General features: G+C 39.2%; 1 protein-coding gene across 1 annotated transcript in view; it reads right to left on the reverse strand.

Moving 5' to 3' along the window:
* FTO (FTO alpha-ketoglutarate dependent dioxygenase) overlaps window positions 1-26,065 on the reverse strand; it is a 1,656,404-nt gene that overhangs the window by 901,061 nt on the left and 729,278 nt on the right. The window lies entirely within an intron of this gene.

The raw sequence follows: 26,065 nt of genomic DNA on the forward strand, positions 1-26,065 counted from the left end.
TACTTTTAAAGTTTTAAACAACCAGAGTTTTCAAACACAGAATAATATTCAACAGACTTTTTCAACATATTTAAAGATGTTTCAAGCTCTCACATACCAATTCCTGAGTGGTTGGTCACATCAATATAAACATTTGTTTTAATCGCCATTACTTCTGGCACCCTACTGACCCCTACATTCCTCTTTTAGGGCAACAGGCAGCCCGTGGGTTTCCCAGCCCAGATGGAAACCCTACAACTCATTCATACCAGTATGATGGCAACAGTCAGATGCCAGACAGGCCGTTGTTTCAAGAAAAAGTCTTTCCTTCCTTACTTTACTCCCTCCACATAACAGAAGGTGGCTACATTTAAAAACACTGATCTAGGGAGGTGCCCCATGCATGCCCCAGGATTACCCCCTAGACTGCATGCAATGTAATTCGCACAGATCCAGCAGTTGCTATCTGCAATCCCAAATACTCTTCTTAAGGTCAAAGGTGCAGCAGGTCACACTGCTTTCTCCCCCCAGGATGGTTAGGCTGACATTGGCCAGTCACTCCCATCCTCCCCTGCCAGGCTTTTCTAGCACCAGAGCTGCTAGCCGAACTCAGGTCATCTGGACTGTAGTCATGGCTTTATCCCTGTAAGTCACAGCAAAAAAAAAAAAAGAAAAACACCCCAGCTGGAATGAACGTCTTTATCTTTTTATCTTTTAATTATCCAGAACTGTGATGAACAAGTTACAGCTATACCTTTATGTATCCTATCTTCTTGTACCTTTCAGAATAAAAGTCTATACTTGCTTAGGTCTAACAAAGGTGGTGTATTGCGTAGTAACAGTACACAATGTCAACAATATCTGAATCAAATCTTACTGTCTCAAATAACAGTCCTGATAAAATGAAACAGACTGAATTATACTGTCTGTAGCTTTTGTACTCATCATACTGTACTGTCTGTAATCAGAATTGTTCCTTTCCTCCTGAATGGTGGAATTAATACTAACCGCCCTGCTTTCTGCTGTTTCTGGAATCCTGGATATTTGACCTGACTTCTGTACTCGGTCTCAAGTGTCTGTACAGAACTTCTGTGGAATGCACTGCAATCACTTTCTGTGTATCAGTCAGAACTTGATTATCAACTTCTGTGTCTGAAGTATCTCTCATAATAATACCAAAATCCTGTAAATTTCCTACATATTTTACATGCCTTTTTAACCTTGGTTCCCAAGCCATGCACCATTTAAACAAGATCTGTTTGTAATCAGTGCGTTGCACATTCTGTTAACACTTTACCTTAATCGGTATGTGACGACTGGGGAGAGATGGGCAAAGGCTGCCAGCCTAGTCTAATAGAATTTGATATATAATTCTGGCATTTGTAAATAAATGTAAAATACAGGCATGTTTTCTTGAGTGTAAAAGAATACTGTGAAATGTGGAACTGCAAAAAATGTGACAACATTGCACTCTACTGGCCCAGTGAAGCATGTTGTGACCCTTTCATGTTTTACAAGTAGGCTCCAGTGCGTCTGGATGAAGGTTTCATGCCCATTGTTTTAAAGCTAAAGTTTATGACCAGAATTTAGATGTGGAATGTGCTTTATTGTTCTGGTTTCTGAGTATACATGTGAAATTACTTATATTGTTGTAAGTTTCTCAGCAGGTGTTAGATTGCTAACTAGTGCAGTTTGTGGCCTGAGAACTCCAGACTAAGTGTCAAAAATGATGTAATTTGGGAGGGCCTTAGAGACATGTTTGAATACTATTTCTCACAAGAGACTGGGGGCATTTTGATCTTAGATATCTAATTCAGCACTCTGCCTAAGCTCACATGTAAGATTCTAGCACTGTGATTTCTTGTAGGAATAGTTAAAGCTAGTAAAAATTTATTAGGTATTGTTCTTTGAAATCAGACCTGTCCTACTGTATTATTTTAATTTTCTGTGTGATCTCTGAACTCTTAGATATCTCTGTGGTGTAGTAGTTTTGTCTTGTGTTTTAATTATGTATTATTAAATATTTTTAAATCTTCTACCTGTGGCTGGTTTATGTAGAGATAAATTATGCTTTAGCGTACATTATATATTTATAGAATTTACTGTTTAAGCCCTTCCAATAAGCTTAGACTGAATAGTCACATTACCATTGGATAATAATATTGCACAGTAATAATTGGACACTCTTTTAAGGGCCTTTTAGTAGCTGATATTATTAGCTGGGTGGTGGCAGGGATTACTACCGTATGGTCTGGGAAAAGGGGTACAGCTGGAGAATCTGTGTCAGCCTTTCCCAGGAGTGCCTGTAAGTTGTACAAATACTTATCTCAAAGTGTGTGTGTGTTGTGTCAGCTACTTGGGCAGGGACACGAAGCACTGGTTGGACAGAGAGGGTACTAGAGGTTCTAGCTTGCCCAGCTAGGCTGAGACCTGGACCCTATAATAGCTGTGCCAGTGGGGAGTCTTATTTGGGACCTGGTGAGCAAAGGAGCAACCAGCCCCAGACTGACTGTGATCTCTGTGTGCAATTAAGGGAAATTGCACTTTACTGTGTGTATTAGTTATCCTTTCCTCTCTTCTAGGAGACGACCTCCCTGGTGTTAGTGGTGAGGATTGAGGCTCCTTGATTGCTGGGCCAGGGCACGGTCGTCACACGGTATTTTAGACTGAAGGTTATTTCTCTGAGCTCATCTGTATCCTTCATAAAAACATTCCTTTCTATTGAAACTGCACTTGAAACTGAATACAACATAAAATGAAGATACAGGTCTGCTTTAACATGGCTGCATTTCTAGACCTATGGAAAGAGAATACTGTATTTATATCCAATGACACTTTCATTTTCCTGAAAGAATGCACCTGGTACAGGTAATACCATACCTGAGATGCAGGTGCACCTCTAGGGTGTCTAAAACTTGTTTTTGGTCACAGGCATGAAAAACTCAAGGCTGGCTGACTTCTTCAAGGAACCCTCTAAAAGCACTAATAATAATGCATGATGATATGATCTGTTTGAATTGCTTTATTAAAACACAAGACCCTGGTGCCTTAGCATGAATACCTTCCGAGTGGTTAAAAATCAAATTAAATGCAATGTACCTTTGCAGAACACAACATGTGTCAAATAAAAGCAGCCAATCAAATAGCAAACACAACCAAGCAATGATCAAATAAGTTATCTCCATAGCAATTCAACATTCATCTCATGGAGTTGTATGGTGATGTATTTTCAAAATAAGCAGGATTTTGTATTTTCTCTGAACTATTCTGCAATCATCTTTAACTGTAACAGAACTGGCTTCAGGCAATTCTGGCAATGCAAAAAACAGGGCTACTGTCATTTGTCTTGCTAATGTCTCTAAGGGCAGTCTTATTTTATATGTTCATAGTGAATAACAGATTGGCGACCTTGGGGGACCTTTTTAAGACTAGCCATGCTTCCTAATGTATCGGGCAAATTTTGATACCTTAAAGTTATTTTAATTGGTATACATAGGCTTGGACATAGGTGGTCAATCATTTATAGGTTGCCTTTATTTAACAGATGTGCCAGACCAGGGATAAATTTCCAATTCTCTATCTACCGGTCCCAGTTACACCTGAATTGGATTAGGGAAGAATAGTGCTTCATATGGACAGAAAGCTTAGTCACTGAAACACATACTTGTCTCTCCAACATGTCCTATTCATATAGTAGATGAGGATTTGGCACCTAGATTGGATAATTCTGATGTTATTTAGCTTGTGGAAGTGTAATATGTCCATTACAGTGAGATCACAGGATGCACTGTAGACCAGACATAAATCACCTCTCAGCAGTCTGTAGGAGTTCAAGGCAGTCTGCATAGGACATGTTAATTATGCCCTGTATTCTTTTTGTGAGGAAATTCTGTGGATACTCCAGTTGTTGCATATGCCTGGTCAGAAACACACTGAAGGTAGCACTGGACTCAATGATGGTCTCACAGTTTATCTAATGTATGTATGTTTCTCTTGAATAGCAAACTTTCTTTCAATAATGGAGATTACTTCATCCAATAAAATGATTCTGCAGGCTGAAAAGTGCATTTTACCAAAAAAAAATTTTTACCATCCATTTTTGTTCTTTAAAATGGCTATAAGCCAACATTTTTTTTCTTTTTTCTGCAAACAGAGCACAGGAATACATCAATCTATATTCACATTAAATATGTAGATTTGTTATGGTACTGTTATTCTTAAACAAATAGTTCCTATCTATTTCTTGTATGCTCTAAAATGCAATTTCATCATTTTGTTTATTACAGTCTTTTAACACAAAGAGCTTAATAGGTAGACTGCCCATCTGTTACTGGACTATCCAGTCTTGAGGAACTTTCCAAAGGGGCTTTGAAATCACCTTCAGGAAGAAAGGAAGGTTTGTTCTACAGAGGCCTCATACTCGTGAAGATCAACTATGACTTCCTGTGTATAAGGGTCTGAAACTTTGATATGTACCATGTGGAGGTGATATCCACTAGTCAAGGGTATTTTCTAAGAAACGAATATGGATGCAGTTGAGGTATTGGGCTCATACAGTGAGCGGTAAGTCTGCCTGGCATAAATTGTAGCCCCTACAGAGGGCAGGGGTTCCTTAATGGAAGATGCAGCTGTAGCACTCCTTTCCAGAACAGCTTGACCAGCTTTGATGGGTCAAAATGCTACCTCCCAAAAGGTCATGATTATGGAAACAAGTTAACATTCACTCTGACTATGGAATAACAGAAGCCCAAGATGCACTGGTATCTGCAACTTTAATTTACCACCCTTAGACTGACTAACCATGCGCTTTAGTACCACGGCGTACTGACGTCAGATCTGAGCGACCATGACCGACGCCAGCCTAACACTTTGGTATTCGGGCCGACCGAGGACAGCGGACTACCCACAGGTTATGACTTCAGCAATGTGAGATGAAGAACATCAGAAGCCCAAGATGCACTGGTATCTGCAACTTTAATTTACCACCCTTAGACTGACTAACCGGCTGACTGACTGACTGGCCACAACTGTAAATGTTCTTCTCCAGACAAAGGCCACACACTGAAATCAATCACCTATGAGACCTGTGTTGATAAGCCCAGAGGAATGTGGAGGTCAACATTAACAGCCAAGCTCTGAGGTAGAAACAGTTGTCTACTCACTTGTGGGGGAAACCTGGTTAGGACCATAAACTTCCATGTACCACTGGTGCTCTTAGAGCCTGAACCCACCATGGTTACCACAGGGTAGTGAAAATGAGTTTTGTTTTTTCTTCCCTGAATTTTCTTGGATGGCAATTTGATAGTCACACATACATTTATGGTGATCCTGCTTAAGCTTGCCAAAGCAGATAAGTATCAAAATCTGAACTCTGTGAGCAGCAAAACGAACTAGGGATTCTCAGACTGTGCATCTCTAGGTACACAGTGTGTTATACTACAGTCTAGATCAGGGGTCTGCAACCTGGGTTCTGGAGCCGCATGTCCCTCTTCCACCCTTCAGCAGTGGCTCCCTGTAGCTTTGAAAAACAATGGTCAATCTGCCGCACGACACACACACACACACACACACACACACACACACACACACACACACACACACAGACACGCACTAAGAATGATCGAGTGACTGACTTTAAATATTGCTGTTATAAACTTATAAACTTGCTAGAATAACATGGTCTCTGTTACCATGCATTCCACACACACAGAGTGATTAAGCAATCCCCTGGCAGCAGCAACATCTCCTGAAAAGTTTTTATACTTCACCACCATACCTCTGAAACTCTTACCAAAAGAAATCTGGACAAAGCCACAAATAAAGGGGGGAAAAAGGAAGAAAAATAGTGACGGATTTTAAATATTGCTGTTATAAACTTGGAAACTTGCCGAATAACAGTTTCTGTTAACATGCATTTTACACACACACACACACACACACACACACACACACACACACACACACACACACACACACACACACACACACAATTACCTCGTAACTGTACAGAGTTTTGCAGACTGTCCTGATTTTTGCTCATATTTTGGTCTGTTTCTCATAAAATTGTGTTTTTTCTGGCAAATCATTAAGGGCTAAAGTCAGAAAATATAGACAGATATTTGAGTTTCAGACTTCAGAAAATTCATGCTAATGCAAAACCTGTGATTTTATCAACTTTCTAAGTTTCTAAAAGCAATATTTAAAAAGTGTCCCTATTTTTGGGCCTTTGTCCTCCCATTATTTATGGCTTTGCCCAGATTTCTTGCAACAGGTTGAGAGGCATGAGTCACTCATACACACACACACACACACACACACACACACACACACACACAGCAACTGAGCGTTCCCAATATAAATCCTAACAAAGGAACAAAAATAGGGATGGATTTTAAGTATTGCTCTTATAAACATAGTCCTTTTATATATAGTATAATTATATATACAACTTTATATGTTGTGTTATCTTCATTTAGGGGTTGAATAGGTTTTGTGGCTACAGATGAATTTTATTTGGTGGAAGAGGGGCCAAAGTGGCTCATCTGATAGTGAAGGTTGCAGACCCCTGGTCTAGATTGTTTGTGTTATATGAATGTCACCAAATCTGGAATTTTGTAGAAACAAGGGATGACTTCTGACTGGTAAAAAGAAATACCTAAACAGAGAACAAGGGGGGGGGGGTCTTCCTCACTATTTGAGAGGAGTAAAGTATTTTAGAGAGAAGAAAAACAACCTGGCTTCATCTAACAGATTTGACAACTGTAAGGCAAAGGCATTGGACCCTCATGAAACAACTATACCAGTTATGCTGAATCACTAAGGAAAGGTACAGGTGTTCTGTGGTTAGTGTCTGTGGCACAACAGGTAACACACTTGCCTCTGATGCAAAAGACTGTGGGTTCTGCTGACACTGCAGTGCAGCTTAAGGGGAGTGCTGCACTCCTGAGTCTGTCCTCCTTTGGATGACACATAAAACAGAAACCTCACCTGCCTGAGTTGATGTTAACTCAAAGGGATGTAAAAGATCCTTCATTACTTACTGTAAAGATAACAAAAGCCCCCAGATGTGTGGCCAAACTTCCCGCAGTAGTTCTGACTTAGTTCTTAAAATACATTCTGCTACTTTGCGAATATAATATTATGTATGGCTGTCGTTATTCTCCTTATGGACTTGCATCCAAAATTTTACTCTCTCCTTATTTCTCAACCACCCATCCCCCCACCTCCCACTGCTTCATCATCTCCCTGCTGGCATATGCAGCAACTAGAGCTACCTGAGAGGTTCTAGACAAAAAGAATACAAGAAGTAACAAACCTGCCTTATGCAGAGCACCTTAAAGCCCTTTCCCTCTATCCGGTCTCCTATAGACTACTGAGGGGTGATCTGTGCCTGGCTTACAAGGTATCTGCAAACTCACACTTATGAATCTCCTGCACATTCATAAGTCAAAGAGTACTAAATATAAAGTCTAAGGACATGAATTTTGCCTGTGACTTAAACAGAGCATGCTGGATAGACAGAGACTGCCCCTCCTATGGAACAGGCATCCCATCCATGTGAAGCTGAGTTAATCTATTACCCAGTTTAAGTACAACCTAAAAATAATAGGCATTGATAAAAATATGCCTGACCTATACATAAAGATAAAGGGGCAAGAAATATTTTCACTGTTTGTATCTTACTAACTAGATCCATACTCAACAGTTTCCAGCTTCTCAACTTTGGTATTATCTTTTGTTTAGAATCTTCCTATACATCCTTAACTGTCATAATAGATTTTTTTTAATCCACAAACATAAATACTCCACCTTATCATGTCCTCATAAATATGGGTATTGTTGAATCAATTCATGTGCAGATGCATAATTTACTGCTATAGTCTTTATGTTTCTTCATGTACTTTATATTTATTTATTTACTTATTTATTTATTACAGTTTGATGAATGGGGAAGTCCACTGGACCAAGAAGAGCCGTTTTCAGTGGAGGCCCGGGGGGAAAAGCTCCATAGGCTATACAATACAGAATATGATTTCTTAGAGAATTACATAGACAATATAACCATGAATATCAAGCAATGTGTACAGAATATTGATAAAACAGTGCAAAGTTGTAAAGTATGAAGTACAAAGTATGAACTTAAATATGTTTGAATACAGAGTGGCTTGAGTGGCAGTGGAGCAAAACAAAATACATGTTCAGTAACATATGGAGAATAAGAACTTTTTTTTTTAATTTAACTTACAGAAATAGATGGAAGTAGAGAAAGATACTGCAGAAGATAAGTATGTCTAGTAGGAGTTTTGGAGAGGAGGTAGAGGTTTAGTGGAGTGTAAGGTTGCTAGGTGGAGAGAAGATGTGGCTGCTGAAATGAACGGTAGTGGAGGGACTCAAGTAGGAGATGAACAGGAACTTATCCAATTTGATGACCGATAGAGTGTAGTGGGGATTTGAAGCTGGTGTAAAAAGATTTGAAACTGTCTGAGAATATTCCACAGTACCAAGACATCATTTTCTAGGTGTTTCAAGTACAAAATCATCACCACCACCAGCAGCATCATCATCATCAACTTGCTTTTCCACATTTTCGACATGGAGTTAGTCATCTGTTGCCATCTCTCTCAATTCATTGCCACTCTCCTACCTTCTTCAGCACTCATACCAAACTGTCACAGATCTTCTCCCATACACTCCATCTCTCTGATGGATGCCTTTGTTTCCTCTTGCCTTCTTCTTTCTGTCTCAAATCTTCTTCACAGGAATATCTTCTGCTGAACAATGGTATTCTGTTCTCTTGGACAATCTCTCCAACTAGGTCCTCTGCTGTTATGTCCTCATTTCCATGTCTGTCCCTTACTGTGCATCCTGCTACCAGTCTCAGCTACTTCATCTCCATCACCTCTAGTTTTCTCAGCTGTTCTGCCTTCAATGCCCATGTTTCTGACCATACAGTAGTAATGGTGGCACCACTGTTTTCCACACCTTACTTTTCAGCTTCTCTGGCATTCTTTTGTCATACACTACACCTGACACTAAGTGTAGCAATTCTAAGTTCATGTTTGGCAGGTTGATTGGTTTTACATCTAGCTTTCGCTCAGCAGAACTATCCCAGGTAACTCAAGCTGGGCAACTGGACACTGAATGGCCAGTGGCTTACTGACCCAGGGCTGCTGGGCTTTATGGCAGGCACACACTGGTCAACAGGGGCACATACACCCCTTCACCATTAGCACTGGTCCCTGGCATAGGTCAAAGTAGGCCAGGTCCCAAACCCACTTATCTCCGGCAAATAACCATACCCATTTGGCAACATTATTCAACATGACTGAATTGCCTAGAACCATATTTTTTACACCGTTCAGTGGTTAGCTGTGCCATGGCACACAGTCTGTGATCAGTGTTCTTCTACCTTTAAGATACTGGATACCACAGCAGAAACCCAAAGGAGTTGGTCTATGCAATTCTTCCTCCATAGGGCACTCTCTACAGTTTGCGCTGCTGCCCGCAGTTCCATTCTTTTGTAACTTTGAGGTGGAAACACTCGCATGTTTTTCAGAGGCAGGAGGAACCCCACAGAAACACAGGGAGAACATGCAAATTCCAAACAAAGATTGGCTGGAGGTCAGGATGAGAGGCAAAAACCTAAACCATTATGCCAATTGGTACAAAACAATTCCATCTGTAAAAAATCTAGCTTTTCTTGATTACCACACTAATTATAAATAGCAAATCCCTTATTTTAGAAAGTTACCATGTATTTTAACTGCAAGGTATCACATTCCTTGAGAAGACTCATTTAATTTTCCTTTTGAAGGTGCAACCTTGGAGTTACCACTGTTTCCTTATTTATTTCATGTTTAATAAACAATGGAACGGATTTACCCACAAAGACACATTTCAGCCACTGCCCCATAAAGACAGCAAACACAGCTACTAAACACATTTATAGTACGACAACAGAATCAAAACATTATACAAGAAAGTCAATTTTTAATAATATAGTAAGAAATAATCAGTTCCTATATAAAAGAAAATAATAAACACAGTGAAATACTGACGAGGTATGGCCATCGATGTGGATTAGTTCTGAAGAAAAGGAAGAGAAGTACAGTGCAGACTTTTATAGTGTTGTGCAACAGTGAGCGACAGAACCAGTGTGTAATAGCAAAGTAAACTTATAAAGTATAGAACTTAACCGAGTTTATGTAATGGTAGGATGAGAAAAGCATGCACAGAATGCCATTTTCTTCAAGGTGCAGCATGAACGTGGGACCAAAATTCCATAAAGCTTTCATAATTCCTGATAGCAGTCAAAGAGAGTGCTGACGATTTTGAATATTAAGGAATTGTGGAGAGCAGTCATGGAAATTGTTGGATCAATGACAATGCAGAGATATTTAACAAATGGACCAATTCAATAAAAATGTCTTTGTAAGAGAGAAATTCTTTAATAAGAGATGGAGATTTTAGCCTGGAAGAGACATCAAACGGTATCTTGTTTTTGTTCCAAATGAGAATAAGCTATTTATTATTAAGTCAAAGGGAATTCAGGAGACTGTAGTTGAACATTGCCTTTCATAATAAGCTATGAAGCAAGAAATAAATCAAAAGGTAACTGGCTTGATAGTATATATGATATGGTTTATAAATAATTAAGGGCCCAGGTCTAAGATACAGATGTAACAGTTATAGTGGTTACAATTTGTTGAGAAAAGTAAATGGTGATACAGCAGCAGGGACATGAAGTGGTGCTTAATCTGCCAGCTTGACAGTATTACTACTATTTCAGTAAAGGAAATTAATAAACCTTCCATGCTAACACTAGCTTTTATTTTTACTGCAACTTCAAATAGTTTATTGCTGGCTTTATTCGTTCTACAAATCATACAGATGTTTTGGCGATTTTCTATAAATCACATTCTAGTTACTCAACCAGTGTGCTGTGGTTGTACATGCATATGGCAGCATAAAAAAAGAAACCTCAAAGTTTCCTTTGACAGAGAACATTTTTTGAGGCAAAATTATGGTGATTAACTGGGAATTTTCCAGTGGCCCAAACCTGGAAAATTTGCTTTTGAGTACTTGTTATCCCTTGATTAATTATCTAGCATGTAATTTTGGAAAGAACTACCTTCTAATGAGTGGTTTGTCACCCCCCCCCCCCGCCACCTACTGCAGTAAGACATTCTACATTTGCTCAACAGACTACATATAAACATAACAGTGAGTCTTTTTCCATGTAAAGGAACTAGGAAACCAAAAAACAGTGTTACAGACTAGAAAGAGAGGATTCCAACTGAAAGCCATGCCATGGAATGTGGTTTATGTAAAGAGCAGTATTATCCTGACACCAGCACATGTGCAGTTCACAATTAACAAGGTTCAACAACCAAAACCTCAGTGATAGATCTTGGAATTATTATGGTGAATTTTCAAATCTATTCAGCACTAACTTTTCTCATGTATTCATGAAAGTTGACCTTGGCTATGACTCATCCCTCCTAATCAAGACACCCCATCAAAAAGAAGTTGTTAAACTCTATCTTATATACAATAATGCATCACTACTTAATACTTAGTGGAGATATATACCCTAACCCAGGCTTACTTTCTCTACAAGAAATCAACATCACTGTCAATAGCCACACATCCACTAGACCTCCTAACATGTCTAAATCATCTGGCTTTTCAATATTAATCTTTATAATATGAGAAACAAAATTACAGAATTTCATGTCTAGATAGCTCAATACTCCCCAAAGAGTATTGCCATAACTGAAACCTGGTTAAAATAAGATGTAAAAGATGAAGAGATACTCCCACCAGGTTACAATATTATCAGGCTATTGAAACAGACAGATGGAGAATTGGGACTGCCAAATAATGTATCAAATCTCACTTGATCTCTCTATACATCCATATATGACCCTCTCAACTTACAACACACAAATCCTCACTTCTCTAAAACTTAAAAACAAATAGCTCTGCATAACAGTCATGTATATTCTTCCAAGTAATAACATGGGTAACAGCAGAAGAATTCCTTAACTGTACCTCAACTCACATTCATCATAAAATCATGTATAAACAGTGATACTCCTAATAATGTCAAACTTATTCAAGTTCATTTCAACTCCTGCTAGATAAAACAAAGCTACAAAAACCTACTCTGCCATTGACTGAAGCCTAACAAATTCACCATACAATATTGTCACTAGTGGCAACCGACTTAATACACTAAGTAATGACATCACCACCTTCATCATCAAAGATGAAGTCAATATACATTAAGCAGCACCATTATAGTATAGTACGGAATCTCTCTAATTCAGAAAAAATTATCTCTAACCCATGGAATGCCATTCCACTACAGCTAAAACGTATAGAAAATGACAAATGCTTTAAAAGCCGACTAAAACAGCACCTGCAACACACCTGGCTCTGCTCTTGCTCTTCAAATGGTTAATACCTACCAGAGTAGCTTAATGAGCTATTGTACCTCCGACAAAACCACACACCCCCTTCCTAACTCATCAGAAATGAGACCCATCATGATGATAAGCTTAATACAATTTCACTTTTTCTCTCCTACTGTAAACAGTCAATACTTATCTACTGTTTTTCCTCTCCACTCTGCAACTAGTTTTTTTTCTCTCTCTCATTTGTACCTCCACTTTGTAACTACAAAACTAAGTGCAAATGTAAATGAATGCTTTTTTCTTTTGTTTTACTTTTTTCTTTCTGGATACAAATATTTCTAAACAGCTAATTATCATGTTTACTTGCACTTTATAGTAACCCAAGGCACAATACTACCTAAAATGTGCAATAATGTAAAAAATGTGTATGTATTGTGAACACTTGTAACTTATGAATGTAAATGTGGAGCTTTCCTCCCAGGCCTATACTGAAAAAGGGCATTTCTATCCCAGTCGGACTCTCCCCGTCAATATAGACAAATAAACAAATAATTAACTAAAACTATATTGCACCCCATTGCTCTTGATGAGTAAGTCTCACTCTTCAACACTAGTTTCTTTAGTGCCCTAAATACCTATGCCCCACTCTGTACAAAAAGAATCAAAACAAACCCTGCCCTTTGGTTAGCTTATGAAACAGCAATACAACACCTGGGAGGTTTGGCTAAAAATAAAACTGACTTCAAAGTACCTCAGGAATACCACTAAGCAGAAAATGAAACAAGACAAAAAAAGTATATTTTACAAACCACCACAACAAACACCAAAATAATCCCAAACTTTTCTGGGCTTTAGTTGACAAAGTCCTGCACCACTCAACTTAGACACCCCCCCCCCCGACAACATATACCTACTGTCTTCCATTTTAACTGTCCTTTTATACAGAATGCTGCAGCTCTCCTAAGAGAAGCCAATGCCTTCCGGTCCATCTCATATTGTTTCCAGCACAGACCACAAACATCCTTCACCTTGTCCCCAGCACAACCAAGTGCGATAAGTGAAATGTAATACTTAAATTAAAATCTTCCAGTCTTATTCATGAGCTCCAATATCCTAGACATGGTTATTACCAACATGGGAAATCGATGCTCCACTTCTATGGTCACCCCCTCGTTAGTCAGGTCTGACCATAAGCTAATCACCCTTAACATCCACATCCCACCCCCACCCCCCCAGTAAGGAAACCTCCATAAAAAACTTCTCCAAAGCCATCTTCATGCTACTCAAGTAAGAAGTGACAAACTTCATGACACCCATGCAGACGGGAACTGAAAGTTCAACTGCTGAATCCTACACTAAGGCACTGTACGAGCACATCCACTCATGCATGAATCGTGCCATCCCAAATAGAACCAAGATGCTCTCATCCAAAAAAAGGAAGCTAATCTGGTGGTCCCCTGCCATAAACAAACTTTGCAACAAAAGGAAGAAACTGATGCAGAAAAGAGGAAAACCCAGGATGCAAAAAACTCCCTCACCAGCCTCAGTAAGAAACTGAGATCCCTCATAAAATCCTCCAAAGCTAGTTACGAAAATAAAATTGCCAAAGATTCCAAAGACAGCCACAAGGCATTCTATAACTATGTCAAGAATCTAAATGGCAATGCTCAGATCTGCTCTGAGCTACAACGGAATGGCATTAAATATACTGATCCCAAGGATATTGCCAATATCCTGGCGGATCGATTCAGTGCCAACTTCACCCCCCCTCTCACCCCCTAAATGGCCCATCTCAATACCAAAAGATTGCCAAATTCCAGTAATAACGGCCACACAGGTAAAAAAACGCACTCTCCAAAGCTAAGAATACAGCATCCATGGGACCAGATGACATCCCGGGCTGTGTACTACATGAACTACAATATGAACTGGCACCTCACCTAAGTGTCATGTTTAATCATAGCCTCACCTCAGGTTTCGTGCCCACTGAGTGGCGCAGAGCTACAGTTATCCCACTCCACAAGGGGGGATCCACCTTGGATCCCGGAAACTACCGTCCCATCAGTCTGATGAGCCTTATCTGCAAAGCCATGGAGCATATTATCATGGAACTTATAAACAAAAACATTGGCAACCTTCAAACACTGGACCCCCACCCAGTTTGGGTTTGTGTAGGGCCGATCTTGTCTCCTGAACCTGATTGACTTCTTCGAATCAGTCTCCAGAGCCATGGACAAGGGTAAGGTGGTCCACACAGCCTATCTAGACCTTGCCAAGGCCTTTGACACCATCCCCCACTCTGGAATCATAGATAAACTTACTAAGCTGGGCATTAATCCCTACGTCACCCAATGGGTTGCTAACTGGCTTACTGATAGAACCCACACTGTAAAAGTAGCCGACTCCAAATCCAGCTCCAGACAAGTGATAAGTGGAGTACCTCAGGGTTCAGTCCTGGAACCGCTCTTGTTTGGCATCTACTTCTCTGAAGTACAGGCCAGCACTAAGAGACTCTGGCTAACAAAGTTCGCAGATGACTGCAAACTGGGAGCCATTACTGAATCCCCAAATGATGTGGATACTCTACAAAAGGGCCTCACAGAAACAGATGCTTGGTGCCATGGGCTCAAGCTCAATGTCAAGAAATGTATAGTTATCCCCTTTGGGAAAAAACATGTATCCGTGAATTACCATATAGGTGGCAGTACACTAAACACCAAAAGTGTGATAAGAGACTTAGGGACACAGGTGGACAGTGGTCTCACCTTCGATAACCACATCGCCACAACAGTCAGGAAATCTTTCTATGTGGCACACCTCATCACTAAGGGTTTTTCATCCAGAAAAAAGGAGGTCATTGTCCCACTGTACTCATCCCTCATCAGACCCACTATAGAATACAACGCCCCATTTGGTATGTACCTCTCAAGACATCTGCAACAACTGGAAAGGCCGCAGAAATACCTCACTAAAAGAATCACAGGCCTAAAGCAGATGCTGTACGCTGACCGCCTTAAAAAAACTCCAGCTATAGTCTGTCGCATATCGTCTACTCAGAGGCGAACTCTGCTTAACATACAAGGCCATGTCAAACCCAGAGCTGTTGGACATGGTACATTTAAAGAAATCCCAATCCCTCAGAGCCACACGCTCCAGGGATCTAAACCTTGTCATCACAATAAACAAAACATGCTGGAGGGATATATGTTCCTTACCTAGAAACTCCCCAGACTCTGGAATAGATTGCCCATACATGTCAAGCAGAGTGCCTCTTTGGCCCTCTTCAAAAGGAACCTTGACAAGTGGATGTGAGAAAGGAAATTCACCCTGGGGATCTCGTCAGTCACCCTGCTAGACAGGGGTCCAGGGAAGTAAATAGTGTGGGAAGAAATAGCCAGGGAATTGTTATGGCTAGGCTTGTATAGGCCCTAGGGCTGATAGCCTAGTACCAACCTATGAACCTGCCTGCTCAATACATCAAACTAGCTATTGATGCCCTAGCTTATCTCAATACCCACCTTATTAACCACTCTATAAAGGAAAATTCTATCCCAACCCTTTGGAAAAAAGTCCAACATCCTACCACATCATAAAGGTGGGAACTGCAGGATTATCCAATTACAGACCCATTGCTAAGGTCCTTGAAAAATGTACTAAGTACACATCTACTCGCTCATATCTTGGCTAATAAGCGCTTTTCTCTCATACCGCATGGTTTCCGCCATCATCGCAGTAGCACCACTGCCCTTCTCAGCTTCACTTCTAACCAATTTGAGCAAGTTAGTCTCTGCTATTCCTTCTCTCTCAAAGCCATCTGATTTTCATTCTATTCTGATTCAGTAACTATCACCCCTAGAAATTGAAGCCTCATCTTTAACTTGGTTCTCCCAAAGAAAGCAAGCTGTAAAATTGTTAAATACTTAACGCTTCATTTCTCCATGACCAGTTGGTGTCTCTCAAGGATCTATACCTGTCCCATTACGTTTGAGTCGTTTCAAAAATGATCTTCACACAACCAGAAATAAGCTACTATTGTGGAAAATGCTGATCATAGCTCAATTATCTGTGCAGACAACCACTCCAAATGAAAACACAGGAATCCCCTTCATGCAGTGAAACATTTCTAACCAAGTCCCAAGTTTTCCGAAATTAAAAAAAAATGTAAATTAGATAAAAAAAATGGTCACTATAACCTCCACAAATAACACTAAGATCAAGCTCTTATCCCCTACCAACCTGGTAGGTGCCAATACTGATGAAAACTTGAAATCTGACACCCATATATGTGAGATAGTGAAAAAATGTATGTGCTTTATTTAGGATTGCTTGTTACTTAATGAGTGCCATGCAAAAAATACTTTCTAAATTCACGCAGTCCTATATGCATCTCCAGTATTGCTTGTTACTTAATGAGTGCCATGCAAAAAATACTTTCTAAATTCACGCAGTCCTATATGCATCTCCAGTACTGACTAATCTGAACGCAATCTAGTTCAGACTTCTTTAACAACATCACAACAAAAAAATTGCTACAAACAAGACCTACTGAGCACACCATTACCTGGCTCTCAACTTACCTGGCTTCATCTACTCCACTCCTTAGCACTCTCAGAACTGGTCATATGTCAAATGCTCATCTATAACCCTGAACAAAGCCCCATCTTATTAATTAGTATGAGTTATTCTCCCGCAAGATCTCTTTGCTCCTACAACAAACTGCTCCTCTTAACAGCTAAAGCTAACAATTGCATAAGTGAATGTCTATAATCCACCTTTGCATCTAAACTATGCAACTCATTACCTATTACCATCAAAGAAATTAACAAAACTAGACCTTTCAAACTTCATCCCAGGCAACACCTAACAGAATCATGGACATGCCCATGTCCCACTCCAGACTAAAGACGACAACTCCCAGCCTACTCTATACTGGTATTATCAACTCTTTCTAACAAAATTACCATGTTACTTCCCAAGCATCAACTCTGAACAGTCTATACTTTCAAACTCTTTCTTACTACTAGCCTCTATATTTCCTCTTCTTTTCTATAAAACCCTTTTCCAGCTTCACAGTAATGCATTCTGTAATGGTTATGATGCCTCCTTTTTGTCTGATCAGTTATTTTTTTCCTATCTGCATTTGCATTCATTGCTGTAAACATACTCATATTAACTTCAAAAAAGGCTGATTGCACCTTTCAATGCAATGAAACTATCAGATTCCAAAGCAGTTAAACTTAAAAAGCAAAAACCTCCTCTCATTAATCCAGACATTTTTATTATGATGCAGGCTAAATGAAACTATGAACCTAATCCTACTTAGTGCTATGTAAAGCATAATGTTACTGTTTTCTACTTAGGCTTATTGTAATATGTTAACTTCTGTTGTAGATTTTTTACCCAAAGCTTATTCTTACACTATTTGTGTTTTGGTTTTTGCTTATAAATAAATAAATAAATAAATGCCTGGTTCTGAGTCTGCAACACTGATGCTCTCAAATTTGCACAAAAGCTGCTCAAACTTGCCAAACCGTTAACAATGTGGGCCCCGAGACATCTTTTTGCACTATTACAAATAACTCTATATCTTGTCCTAATACTGTTAAGTGATGTTAAATGATTAACTTAAGCTCCTCACATAGTGGCTTATCCTATCTTCAAATATCAGTTTATCTCTAAACTCCCAACAAGCACCTCTTGATCTTGCCTCATTTTTCATCACCACAAGTTCGAACGCCTCCCTCTTTTACAACAGCCATGCTTGACAAAGACTAGCAGTTCTGGAGAGGTTTCACTGGACTTCCGCAAATGGTGAGACCAGCTTCTCAGTCAGAGGAGGCCTAAGCAAGTCTGGAAATTTCTATTTAGAAAGTTAACTCATCAATATTACTTTATGTATGATTAGACTACAACAGTCAAAGAATATGTGTATTTAGAAATCAACAAGGCAATGTGCTGTATGTGTATACATTCATATATGCACGTGTGCATTTGTGTGTGTGTGTGTGTGTGTGTGTGTGTGTGTGTGTGTGTGTGTGTGTGTGTGTGTGTGTGTGTGTGTCTGTGTGTGTCTGTGCGTCTATGCTCAACTAATTTAGTCAGCATCATAATAACAATCTGTTTGCATTACTTAGCTTAGAAAACACAGCTCTAGGCAAGCAGCCAGAGGTATAAATGGTGCCAAAAAAAAAGTAGTTTATTGAAATTTCTTTAATAGTAGTGAAGTATACGTAACACTGACCAAAAGGAACTGTTGTTTACTCCTCACTCTGTCTGCAATAAGTATATTTCAGCTCTGTCTCTCTCAGCTTTCTGCATCCCAGAGGTTCGTACTTCTTCAAAGAACATTTCCCGGATGATTCAAATTCCCTTCTCTGTCTCCACAAAATTCATTTAAAATGATGCTCCTCCTAAATTGCCTCAGGCAAGAAGACATGTGAGAATCGGCTGATGGGATTCATACCTTGGAGATTAATTTTCCACAGAAAGTTGGAGGGTGTGGTGTAATTTCATAGCTTTGAAACAGACTACATTAAGATCTACAAATGCTGCATCTTTTAGATATTCAACACTTCATAAAAAAATAAGATAGCACCCTAATGTCCATTCAGAAACTGGATGAAGCTAAATTAAGCCTTTTCTTTATGCAAAGAAAAAGAAATAAAATATTTTAAAGTCTCTTAAGCATGTAAAGATGCGTTCTACTGAATGCTAAATTAAAATCATTGTTAAGGAAAAGTATACAAATGGCAGACCTCTGAATATCTGAATTTATTAAGGGGAATCAAAGCAGAGTACTTGTTACTTGTTTCACTGTCAATTTAATGTAGCTTGACAGCTAGCTGCTAAAATTGGGCCCACCTGTTTAATTGGATATTTTCTGTGTAATGTTTGTGTACTTATTGAATATCTAAAAACAAATATATATGCTACCAAAGATTCACACATTTCCAGCAATCTTTTTTTCCTAATAAAAAGCTCCAAAATACCTAATCTGTTTTTTTTTTTTGTCTGTCTATGCAAAACCGGACTAAAAGAATATTGACTTAGCCACCTACTTCATAATATGAATAAATGTACAGTATGCTGCTTGTAATAAAGGATACACCATCATATTATTATAATATTCATTATAAATATGCCACGCTCATTCAACAGGTAAGAGTCCAAGGTTTCAGAAACTGAATGCAACAATCATGGTTAACAGCACAAAGTTTAATTGCAAACATTAACTGGACATACTGTTTTCAGAGTTCTCTAAACAGATCTTAAAACACAAGTACATTTAAATATATAAGCAATATATTTAAATATTTAATAAAAATATATATTCTTTCATATTAAAAATGTAAAAACTGTTTTGGAAAGGTGCATGCATACATGTCAGGAAACAGCATACATTTGAAAGAGTCTCATGAAACAACACATCTTAATAGAAGGATCATCTTCACTCTTTGGGCAGTAAGCAATAAAGAAAATACAAAAAAAAAATGTGTCTAAGATATCATTATGTATTCATTTATTTAAAATCAAGTAAATGGTCTAGTCCAAACAGACCCTTTTCAGCACTGGCCCGGGCCAACAAAAACAAATAAAAATGTGATGCAGATTGACATCCACATGATAAAACAGTGATAGGCAAAAAAAAAAAAAACATATACATTTGCATCAAAATACTTATGTACAGTTAAAGTACCTACCATAACAGATATCAGAAGAACTACATCCAACATAACAACTTTAAACATTCACATTTTGACTATTTCATGTAAGAAGTCATCCACCTCTTGCCTGAAGGCTACTGTTGTACAATCCTAAGGTTAGGTGTCAGCTGGTTCTGTCAATCACAGACAAGAGCAGTGAAGGATATTCTACCTTATGAAAGACTTATTTTTGGGCTACTAGTCCTCTGACAGTACTGACTGCAGTGGGTTTCTGTTCAACAGAGTCTATTTACAAGTTCTTGGCAAAACTTCAATAAGATCTTTTTATGATGTATTAATAGAAGAAAGGACAAGGCTATCTACTTTACAGAGCTAGTCTGCTTTCCTTAAAGCAGTGCACGTACGTTCTTTTGACTACAGAAACTGAAATAGTGACTTGCATCTAGAACAAATTACAATTGAAAGGCCATGTTACACTTAAGGAATAAGCATATGTTTAACCAGTTATTTGAATGGCACCATTAAGTTAACAGTTTACTAATTCAACCACACGTTTTGAGTTTTGCAGATAACCGAACTGAAGAGACGGATCCAAACAGATACGTAGGTACTTATTTATCTAGCTATTGTGGGGTTGACTCTTACATGAGTACAGCATGTTGAAAGTGGGAATCTGCCACAGATTTTGTGGAAAAACAAAAGACATGACTTCTGTTTTCGATTCTGTTTGAAAGCTTAATGCAAATGATAAAGGCTTTTTTTCTGAGCACATAGTGAAGTAAAAAGGAGGTTAAGGTTGCTTTGTTCAGAATAATTTCGGCCTCACAGACCATATGTCAATAATCATTTTATAAATAAAGTCTGCATATTAAACAGCAATGAGAAGGGTTGGGGAAAATGAACACTTGTATCAGAGTTGTCAGCGTTTGGGAGACTGACCCTTTTGATGACCCACACCATCATAGCCGTGTCAGATGTGTACATATCAGGAGTGTGTCGGCAATGTTTCATCTTGAAGCAGCAAACCATTGCTGTCACTGTCAAGTACCATTTTTAAGTCCATAAGGAACACCTCAGGAATATGGCTTCTGTAAATGCTTTTGAAAACATTATCTGTTATAATCTATTGTGTTGTGGCAGCATGAAAACCTTGCTTTTTCTGAGCTTCAGCCAGGTTAAACAAACTGGTTTACAGATCACCACCATCATCGTCAATCTACTTTTTCCCCATATTTCTGCATGGGGTTTAGATGTCACATCAACTGTCATGACCTCTTTCGATTCAGTGCTGCTACTTCACGAATATATTATTCAGTTTGACGGTTGTCACCCTTCTTAAAGAATTATATCTAACACCCTTGTCTCTCTATCTCTTGACCCCCCCCATTTGATCATTAGCTTTTTTCAGTTTCATTTACAACATTCCACTTCAGTTACATATATGAGCCTTAACTGGTTAACTCTAAATAACGCCTTCAAATCAGGTAATGCCAAACCACCATGTTCGACGGTGAGAATCAGCTCACCCCCCACCCCCACCCCAAATAAATTCTTGCAGTTAAGTATTATCTACAACTTCTCTTCTGGTTGATAAAAATATACCTGACTTATATGAAAGACTAAAGGGACTAAAACATGTTCACTGTTCGCTATCCATATTCATAATCAAAAGCTTCCAGCTTCTCAGTTTTTGTATTATCTTTTTAGCTTATTCCCACATAAACCTTTTAATCTATATGATTAAATACTTCATCTTATCATGACCCATAAGTATAGATATTACTGAACTAATTTGTAAATGGGTACACAATTTATTGCTACAGTCTTTGATTTCTTTATTTATTGTATATCCCCCAAAAACTTTAAACTGTCTCAAGTGTTCTACAAAACTGAAATGTATTTTGCTGGGACTTAATCAAGCACAAAATAATATCATTTGCCAATAAAGCTAAGTTTTCTTGATTACCATACCAGATATGCCCTTGAATTTGTGAATCCCTTATTCTCTTTGCCAACAGCTCTAAATATAAAGTAAATAACAGGGGATGAGAAAACTGCTATCTGGTTCTTCCGTTCAAACAGCTTGTTAGACAGAACCCCTCCCACCTTAATTCTTGCCTCCCCCTTCACATTTCCTGCTTTTGAACCATATAATCTCAGGGAGCTCAAATGATAACCATTGCCCTACTCATAAAGTCCCAGCTGACTTTGTCAAATACTTTCTAACAAGACTCACTGACAACAGTAGTGTTTTCTTACATCTGCTTCCCTTTGGATCATCATTATTCTACTACTATTGTTAAAGGTTCGCCTCTAATCCAGAAAACAACACTGATCCACATCTATCAGGTGTGGTAACACCTTTGCCATTTTTGTAGCCAGTACACACATAAACCCTTTACAATCATGGTTTAAAATTGAAATGTATTTATATAAAGCTGGATCTAAAGGGCTCTTAAGCCTTTTTGGATAATATAGCAACCACCAGTTTCTTCCAAGATGCTGGTACCCCTTCCCCCCTTTTAAAATATTGTTAAGCAAAACCTTCTAGTATTTACTGCTATCGTCCACATAGCTTTCAAATTTCCACAGGAATATATACCATCTACTCATGGAGACGTCCATGTTGAATGATTATACATAACTACTCTCATCTTATCTCTTCCTATCTTAGCTGTTAATTGTTGAGCCTTACCTTCCTAAAACCCTGGAATAATTAAGTCTTCCAGAAATATTTCCATTAGTGTCAGTCCTTGATTTACCCATTCCTCTGCTTTATATAAAGTTCATAACATTCCTGAAATATCTCTAATACCTCTCAAGGGTCTCTGATTATTTTTCTTGTCATAGGTTCCATACATTTAGCTGCAACTCTTTATACTTTCTGTTGCCTAACTTGTGCTAAAGGTTTTCAGTCTCCGGAGTTATCACAAAATAGTTGCTCAAAAAGAATCTTTCTGAAATTGTGCATATTATCCAAATATTCCTTTACTTCACCTTTAGTACTCTTCAGTTGTTCCTCTTCTTGTTTTATGAGATTCCTCTTCTCCTATGATGCTCAGCCTTTGCCAATCCTTCTAAATAACTCCTATTATTTTTTTCCCGTCTCTCTTCCCCATTTATTTGTACCACTCTTTAAACTTCATTTTCATCCCCTTCACTAGCTATCCCTTTTGGTACAATTTATATCGTCCCAAAATAAATCCAGGACAAACTTCCTTCTCTTCTACCAGGTTTACAGGATAAGATCGCAGATTAATAGAAAGTATAAGGCAACTGGCCCAGGAGCCATTTATACCACTACAAAGTCTCAGACCTTACCTCCTTTATAGGTTCGTAGGTACTTACTAAGCTACTGATTTGAGAGTATTGTAAGAATCCTAGCCTTACTTTCCCACAGTAGTTTTTAGCCCTTATATTTTGCATACGAATAACCCAGAGATTGGCCAAACAACGGCATTTTGGGACATTTACATGTTTCCCCCTAACCATGAAGGACACAGGTGTTAAATTGGGGGTGAATTTGCTTTTACCCATCCATTTGTCCAAATTATGCTGGAATAGAGTAATACTAGCACTCTGCTTTATGAGGACTGGAAGACGGTTCCACACAAGCATTATTCTACATGATAAACATTTCTCTCTCCAACAGGTTCTACTTATTTTGCAAAAGAGATTGAGTCCCTTGAGTAGGTGCATTGATACAGCTGCATCTACCAGGAATATGTACAGAAGTAACTCAAAAAATAATCCCCACTGGTGGAATCACTACATCAATAGGCTATATAACAGAAGGAAGAAAATCACTGCAAAGATTAGGAAGTGTAGTGCTTAGCAGGATAAAAGCACTCTCATCATCATCAAAATAAAACAATTCAGAGGTCAAATTAAGTCTACCACAGCAAACTCGGAGGTAAATCGGGCCTCTGAGACCAAGCACAGCCACAAGGCATTCTATAACTATCTCCGCAACCTCAAAGACAGTACACAATTGTGTACAGAGCTTACTGTTAATAGAGCCGCCTACTCTGAGCCAGGATATATAGCAAAACTACTTGCAGACACACTCAGCTCTAACTTTACCCCCCCCCTCCCCTAGCCTCCCTTAAAGAATGCCCATCAATTTTACTCACCCCCATCTATCACTAGGGAAGAGTTCCTCAATGACTTCTCCAAGGACTGCATTAACAGGTCTTGACAATATCCCAGGCTGCTTTCTAAACAGCATAAAATATGACATCTCTTCCCCTATGGAATCACTTTATAACTGTAGCCTCTAAACTGGTTTTGCATCTCATGAATGGAGAATGGCTACCTTCACCCCTCTGCACAAAGGTGGTCCATCTACAGATTCTAGAAATTACAAACCCTTAATGTCTTGTGTAAAGAATTATCATGGAAATGATCAATAATGACATAGGAAACCTCCAGACATTGGACCCAACCTAGCTTGGTTTCATCTAAGCCATATCATGCCTACTCAACCTGGTTTATTTCTTTGAGATGTTCACCAAAGCAATGGACAAGACCAAAATGGTTCGGACTGCCTACCTTGAACTGGCCAAGGCATATGACACAATACTCCATTTGGGCACTGTTGTATAGACAACTCAAGAGGTTATAAATCCTTAAGTCACCTAGTGGATAGCCAGCTGGTTGTAAGACAGGACTCAGGAAGTTAGAACTGAGGAGTCCACCTCTACCAAGAGACCATTCACCAGTGGAGTCCCTCAGGGATTGGTCCTGAAACCTCTGTTTTTTGGCATCTACTTCTCTGAGGACAAGGAGAATGTCAAGGGCCTCTGGCTGACCAAATTTGGAAATGATTGAAAATTAGGAGCAGTCATAGAATCCCTCACTGACAGACACAAATAAAGTACAGTTGTGTACCTACCATAAATGTAGATGTTGTGTATTCACTGTTGCAGTCATTACTCTTGGGTTATCCTGCTGGCAGGCTACCCGCAGTTGGCCAGAATTCCAAAGTCTAGGTCTGGCGTCGGTTGCTATCGCCTCTTCCCTGACGTCAGTGCGCCAGGGTATAAAAGATGCATCCGACGCCATTTTCTTCAGTTTTTCTTGCCCCAAATGTCAGGTGCCCCCAAATTGGAAGGCTGAAAAATACGCCAATAAAAATGCATGCACAAAAGTAACATGTCCTTCATCTACAAGCAAATACACCAAATAGGTTGCATAGGATAGAGAAGTCCCAGCAAAGAAAAGGGGGATGGTGGGTGGGCAACCTGGACTGCAACAGTGAATACATTCGAACATCTGCATTTATGGTAGGTACACAACTGTACTATGTTCATCGTGTTTTGCTGTTGCAGTCATTACCCTTGGGTTGAATCCCAAAGCTGAGGAAGGGTGGCTGGGCTAAATAGGATTAGGAGAGGCTATGAGGCCCTGCAGAACTGCAGTGGCAAAGCCTGCTCTGGACTTAGAGTAAAGAGGTAAGTGGTAGTGCTTTGTGAAGGTGTGCACTGAACTCCAAGTTGCAGCCTCTAAGATATCTTTGGTTGGTACTCCTCTGAGGAAGGCTGCTGAAGTGGCTGCTGCTCTGGTGGAATGAGGCCTAATGCCCTTAGACACTGATTTGCCATGTTGAAAATAGCAGAAACGGATGCAATGGCCTATCCATTTAGAAATAGTCTGTTTTGAGATAGCCTTTCCTTGTGATCCTGCAGCATATGACACTAAAAATTGCTCAGTCTTTCTGAAAGCTTTAGTTCTGTCCAAGTAGAATCGTAACTGCCTGTGTATGTCCAAAGAATGCAGAATTTTCTCACCCTTGTTCTTTGGATTAGGATAAAAGGTTGGCAAGTGAATGGTTTGGTTGAGGGCCACACTGGACACCACCTTAGGCATAAATGTAGGGTTTGTCCTCAGAGAAACCCTGTCTGGATGAAAAATGATGAAAGGTTCCACAGCCATGAGTGCCTGTAACTTCGAGACTCGCCTTGCAGACGTTATTGCTAGGAGCAGAGCTGGTTTCCAGGATAA

This window comes from Protopterus annectens, chromosome 8.part1 (genome assembly GCF_019279795.1).
Source record: "Protopterus annectens isolate FY-2018-M chromosome 8.part1, PAN1.0, whole genome shotgun sequence".
Lineage (NCBI taxonomy): Eukaryota > Metazoa > Chordata > Ceratodontiformes > Protopteridae > Protopterus > Protopterus annectens.